The sequence below is a fragment of the Mus musculus genome, chromosome 10 (assembly GCF_000001635.26).
Source record: "Mus musculus strain C57BL/6J chromosome 10, GRCm38.p6 C57BL/6J".
NCBI classification, from domain to species: Eukaryota; Metazoa; Chordata; class Mammalia; order Rodentia; family Muridae; genus Mus; species Mus musculus.
In genome coordinates, this window is record NC_000076.6 from 71,897,388 (window position 1) to 71,904,121 (window position 6,734).

Here is a 6,734-nt window from a genome sequence, read left to right on the forward strand (position 1 = left end):
CCTTGACAAGATGTAGATGGAGGTTGCTGGGAAACCTGAGGATCATCTCCTGGGCTGTTTCTAGGGGCTGTCTTCACATACAGCCCTGTGGACCACATGAGACTGTTGTGCTTCTAAAGGAGTAAAATCCCTAGGAACTAAGATTACAGTCCTTGTAACAGGGAGTTAAGAGAAAACTGCAATTGGGTCTAAGCTCACCTAGCAACAGGTCCAGCCTAGTAACCACTCTTCAAAATGCACGGAGAGGCAGTGCCCAGATATGAATGGATTCCAGAGGAGAGCTGATAATTATTTGCAAAGGCCTAATGGCCTTTCTGGCTAGCTTTCCTTCTAATTACCACCTCTGGATGTGTTTTCAGGAATTTGGCACTGTGAAGCACACCCTTTGTAATTCACTTGCTTATCAAAATTATCCAGCAACCGACCACAATTAGTATGAAAGAGTTCTCACCTTATAATGACAGGGTTTGGCTGGCAGGTAATCCAAATCCACACTGTGATGGTTAGGCTCAGTGAACTGTGGAGTCCGTATTCCTTAGCAAAACAATGCTCCTAAATGTTAGCTATATTACTTTGGGGGAACTATCACCGTGAAACCGCAGTATAAAATGTTACGTTGCGTTACTTGGAATAGAATTAAAATATACTCTTGTTCCTAGAGCCTTGCAGGTGTGGCTGCTGTGTCACTTGTGTGCCAGTAAGTGGCAGAATGGAGAGAGGTTATGTCTATGCTCAGTGTTCTGACCTAGGAACATCTGGATGAATGGTAGCCTAACACTCCCTGAAAAAAGCGAGTCTGAACTGACCACCAGTCCAAAACCAGGGGGCTCAAACAGGAAGTTAGCCTGAAATGACCACCAGGCTGGCACTTTGTTGGTAGGACCTGTTGGTTCCCAGGAACAGGAGCAAGCCAAAGACAGAAAAACCCTGTCTGAGACGGAGGGCCTGGGGTGGAAGTGAGTCCAAGATAGAGGATCCCCCGCATGAGGCCACTTGGGCAGGCCTGGTGAGAAGTAAGCCTGAGATGATCAGAACAGTAACTACTCATGGGGCCTGGACAGGGAACTAGCCTGAGATGACCATCAGTTGAGCACCAACCATGCCTGTGGTGACCCCTGTCTGGTGTCAGAATGCATGAGAGGGGCATAGCACTCTGAAGAAAATTCCTGAGTCTATCTTTGACACTCAGAGACCTTGGGGGCCACTAAGGGGACTACGTGGTGGAGAAATGGAATAGAAAGAGAAAACAAGGATGTGTGCACAATGAAGGAAGGCAGAATTGGAGACTTGAGGGTACTGAAGATCAGACTGATGTGAGTAGCCAGTGATGCTACCTGGGACCATGGTGGGTCCTAGCTTGTGCTGCCACTGGAGCCCGTGTCTGGGTTAATGGCCCTGCAGAAGCAGGGGTCTGTTAGAACTAAAGGCCAGGCAGATGTCCCTAGTCTAGGCTGCTACCCAGGGAAATGTTAATGTCTAAGGGCTGTGCAGAACTGGCCCCACTAATTACCTGAGTATCATGGGAAAGCTGGCCCTGGGGGCATGAGAGGAGGAGACCTGACCTCACCATAGCCAGCTGCAGTACTCAGGAGAGGCCAGCAGGAGAGATGCAGAAGTTGCAGGTGAGCTAGTCCCCGAGGATAAAGGTGTGTGAGGCCTGGTTGTACCACTCATCTCCAGTGCCATGGCATGGATGAGGGAGAGATATTATCCATCCCTCTTGCCCTTCACCACGTTGGGCCTTGCCCTGCTCCTCACCAGCTTCTGCACTTGGTAGAGCCGGTATTGCACCTTACCTGGGCAGCATAGTAGAACTAGTCTTGTGTAAGGAGGTTGCACCCTGAAGGTGTGGTGTAGGAGAGCAGGCCCTGCTGGGCAGTGTTGAGGATGAGGGAGGGATGCCGTCATGCCCTCCCTCATCCCTTGCCATCTATGGTAGGCAGGAGAGCTGGCCCTGAGATCATGAAAGTGGGAGAGTTGGCTCTGTCACCTTCTGCAATACTCTGGAGAACAGGCCTTGTACCTCCTTTGCACAGCGGGGTAGCTGGCCCTGGTGTCAGGGCTTGCTAGTGAACTGGCCAGAGGGCCTGAGAATGGGACAGCTGGTGGGCTGACCATCTCATATACTTCTCAGGTCTAGATCCAGGGCTTTGAGTTGACTCACCCCAACATCTACCCCATTGATGAACTGCTGGAGTGCATTAAGGGGCTAGTCCTACAGATCCAAAACTATAGAATCTCCATGACACAGAGCAAAAACAGGCTAGCAGAGAGGAGTCCCACCGAAATTCCAGTATTGATAGTTTATCAGAATCTACAGGCCTTAAACCAGACCAATAAGTCATTGTAATGACTATTTGCAAGCAAAGAAGTGTTAGCAAAAGGGTACTGTGGGACGCACTGTGACACACTACATCTTCTACAATGAGATTTTTTTTTCTCTGTTGGGGAGGAAGTTACGGGGTAGAGGGTGGGTGCAAAAAGAGGGGGACACGAGTGGGATTGGGGTGTATGATGAAGATGAGAAATTCCCAAAGAACCAATAAAAAGTTAAAAAATATGTACAATGACTGGAATTGGTATTAAAAGACCAGATCTCTGAGGTGTGATAAAAATGACATTTATGTTGGCTTTCTTTTCTATACATCCCAGTACATCGCTGGGTTAATTTTGTTTGTTTTAAAATATATGAACAAAACAATTTTCATTTTGTCCTGTCCTCCATATCATTAAAGGACAATGACAGTTGTTTTGTTGCTTATTTATGGGTAGCCTGGCCAGGCTTTTTGCTGGGGCTGTATAGCTAAAGCCACAGTTCCATGTTAACTGCAACTAACTCGGAGGCACTCTCATCAGAAGGAGCTTGTTCTCAGAAGGCGGCGTATGCAGATGGCGTGTATGTGTGCAAATGCAGATGGCGTGTATGTGTGCAAATGCAGATGGCGTGTATGTGTGCAAATGCGTTACCTAAGCACAGAGGCAATCCTTGATTCACTGTGCTTCCACTTTGTGATGGTATCAAGTGACACTCAGTAGAAACCACACTGCCCCTTGTAAACTGGCACATTTTCTGGGTGAGGGACATATGTTATATCCCTGTCGTGAAGTCAGTGACTTGGCCACAACTCCTAAGCACACCAGAATGTATGCTGTACTGTGTGCCAGAGATTGAGGCAGAGAAGGGCAGGTGGATTAGATGCATTTTATCCTTAAAAGGTATTTTTCTGAATTTTCTTTTTTCTTTCTTGTAACTGATTCATCCAAATACTATTGCTTTTGAAGTTCAGCTCAGACATATACAGTTAAATAATATCACTTAAATAGTTATTGTCACTTAATAAGTAAATTTTGGAGATTTTTTTTTAAAGACGGAAATAGCCAGCAGGTGAGTTAGGGATATAAAAATGTTATATGCTTGTGGTGGTTTGAATATGCCTGGCCCAATAATTAGGAGATATGGTTTTGTTGGTAGGTGTGGCCTTTTGGAGGAAGTATGTCACTATGGGCTTGGAGACACTCATCCTAGCCACGTGGGAGTCAGTCTTCTCCTATAGGCCTTTGGATCAAGATGTAGAACTCTCAGCTCCTCCTGAGCCATTCCTGCTTGGATGCTGCCATGGCCCCACCTTGATGATAATGGACTGAACCTCTGAACCTGTAAGCCAGCCCCAATTAAGTGTTGTCCTTTTAAGAGTTGCCATGGTCATGGTTTATAGCAGTAAAACCCTAACTAAGACAATACTGAATATTTAAAATTTAGACAGACAAATATCTAACATTTCCTATAATAATGCATACACCAAAATATAAGTAAGGTACATTTTATCACAATTTATGCATAGAGAGGTCGTGCTATAGGCCTCTTGGAGGAATATAAGCACACATAAAGATGAAATGATAAATCACAACTGCATATAATTATCCATTGTAAAACCACAGTAATAGCAATAATAATACCATATCACACAGTAATGGTTATACCAAATAGCACTGTTCCAAAGTAATGATTTCCATAGCAATATTGTACCATAGTAACGATTGCCATAGTAACAGTACTGTAGTAATGATGAGTAGTAGTAACCCAGTCATCCCATCAGGATTAGCCCTAGCAATATTGTACTATGATTATTGTTAGCCAGAGTAACACTGTACTACAGCAAAGATTAGCCACACTGATACTGTAGCATAGCAATGATTTCTATAGTAACACTCTACCATGGTAATGATTGTCATAGTGACACTGAACAATAATAATGATTACTATAGTGACAATACACCTTAGTAATCATTACCAAATTGAAACCAAACCATATTAATGATTACCATAGTGACAATGTACCATAGTGATAATTATTCATAGTAACACTGTACTATAGTAATGTTTCCATAAGGATATTACACCATAGTAGTGATTAGCCATAGTAACACTCTTGATAGTTTTTGTTAGACATAGTAACACTGTCCTGTGTTGTAGCAACAGTAAACCATGGTAATGACTAGCTATCATAACACTGTACCATAATAATGAATAGCCAATTATAACAGTGTGCTTGCTACATGAGGATTTGCCAAGGTAACATTGTACCATGGTAATTATTAGCACAGTAATATTGAACCAGGGTCTTGATTACCCATGCTATCACTGTAATATTGTAATAATTTTATCCACTTCTTGCTGCTGTGGCAATGGGTTCATGTGTTTTTCTGTTCTGTTTGAAAAACTGCTTGACAATAATCATTTTCCAGGAGCAGTTTGTCTGTCTGGTTTCGTGTTTACACAGAGGGCATATAATATGCACACCATTCATGAACTGACTATTTGAAAGACAAGATTTTTCCATCAACAGTGCTTTGGTAAGATTTCTGAGAGGCCATAAGTTATATATGACTATTCATATGAGGTGGGTGGACATTTCAGTCTGTGATGGCCAAGGATTGCTAATATGTTCATTTAAGATGTAGCACTGAAAATTAAGCCAAATGGTTTGTACGTTTGTAGTTATGCATTCTTTGATATTTTTCACTCATTAATTTATTCAGTTTACATCCCAATACCAGACCCCCCCTTCTCCTAGTCCCATCCTCACACAGCTCCCTCCAATTGCACTCCCCCCTTCTCCTCTGAGAAGGGGGAGGCCCCCTGGATATTCTCAGACCCTGGTGCATCAAGTCACTGAAGGACTAGGCATATCCTCTTCCACTGAGGCCAGACAAGGTGGTCCAGTTAGGGGAACAGGATCCTCAGGCAGGCAATAGATTCAGGGACAGACCCAGTTCGAGTTGTTGGGGAACCCATACGAAGACCAAGTTGCACATCTGCTACATATATGCAGGGGGGCCTAATTTTTGGGCCGATTTATTTTTAACTGTATAGGCCAGCTGTCTTAGTCAGGGTTTCTATTCCTGCATAAAACTTCATGACCAAGAAGCAAGTTGGGGAGAAAAGGGTTTATTCAGCTTACACTTCCACATTGCTGTTCATCACCAAAGGACGTCAGGACTGGAACTCAAGTCAGGAAGCAGGAACTGGTACAGAAGCCATGGAGGGATGTTCCTTACTGGCTTGCTTCCCCTGGCTTGCTCAGCTTGCTTCCTTATAGAACCCAGAGTCTACCAGCCCAGGGATGGCACCATCCACAATGGGCCCGCCTCTCTTAATCACTAATTGACAAAATGCCTTACAGCTGGATCTCATGGAGGCATTTCCTCAACTGAAGCTCCTTTCTCTCTGATAACTCCAGTATGTGTCAAGTTGTCACACAAAATCAGCCAGTACACCAGCTATAAGAATTAGCTTTATGTAACACAAAATAGTATTCTTTCTGCCTGCCAAAGTTTCTTGGTCTCTTAATATAAAGCATATCTATCTATCTATATATCTATATTGTGTATACATATACATATATACTTAAAATGCACTATATAGATTATTGTTTATTTATGAAAGGGACACTGGGTGTGGTGGCGCATGCCTTTAATCCCAGCACTTGGGAGGCAGAGGCAGGCAGATTTCTGAGTTCGAGGTCAGCCTGGTCTACAGAGTGAGTTCCAGGAGAGCCAGGGCTACACAGAAAAACCCTGTCTCGAAAAAAAAGCAAAAAAAAAAAAAAAAAAAAAAAGAGAGAGAGAGAGAGAGATACTGAGTATTATCAAGATTAGTATTATCAGTATTATCAAGATTAGTGATCTTGGAAGTATGGTCCTCAAGTGGTAGAACCTAAGAGCTGTTTGTTTCCAGTCTACAAGACAAATGCAGAAGGTGACTAATAATATTTAAATGTTTTCGCTAACACCAGTATTGATATAGTTCATTATTTTGTCCATTAGTAATTTATTTTTTATATTTCCAGCACAGAAGGAAATCATAATTAGAGTGACTATAGCTAATAAGATTGTATTTTGTTTTCTATTTCCAAGCAGATATAAGTGAAAATTTTAATATTTTTACCAAAAAGAAATGATGAATCTTTGAGGTTGTGGGTAGAATCCTCACTCTAGTTTTGTCATTACATAAAACAGCCATGTGGAATAATACACTGTGTGCTATGAATATACATAGTTCTGTGGTAATTGAGAACAATATATTAAGAAGCATACAGAAATAAATTGATTCCTCATTGTTCTTTGCACAGTGCACACTAAGCTACAGAGGAGTCTCTGGAATATAAGGTTAGGTCTGAGACAACCAGACTCTAGAATTTTATAAGTATTATTTTTGTTGTTTAATTTTTTGA

The 6,734-nt window shown here is 42.5% G+C and overlaps 1 non-coding gene across 1 annotated transcript; it reads left to right on the forward strand.

Moving 5' to 3' along the window:
* The first annotated feature begins 648 nt into the window (after positions 1–648).
* Positions 649–779, forward strand: Gm22937. Its single transcript, XR_003949100.1, has one exon. It is a non-coding gene; the product is annotated as a small nucleolar RNA SNORA17 (small nucleolar RNA).
* Positions 780–6,734: the final 5,955 nt, after the last annotated feature.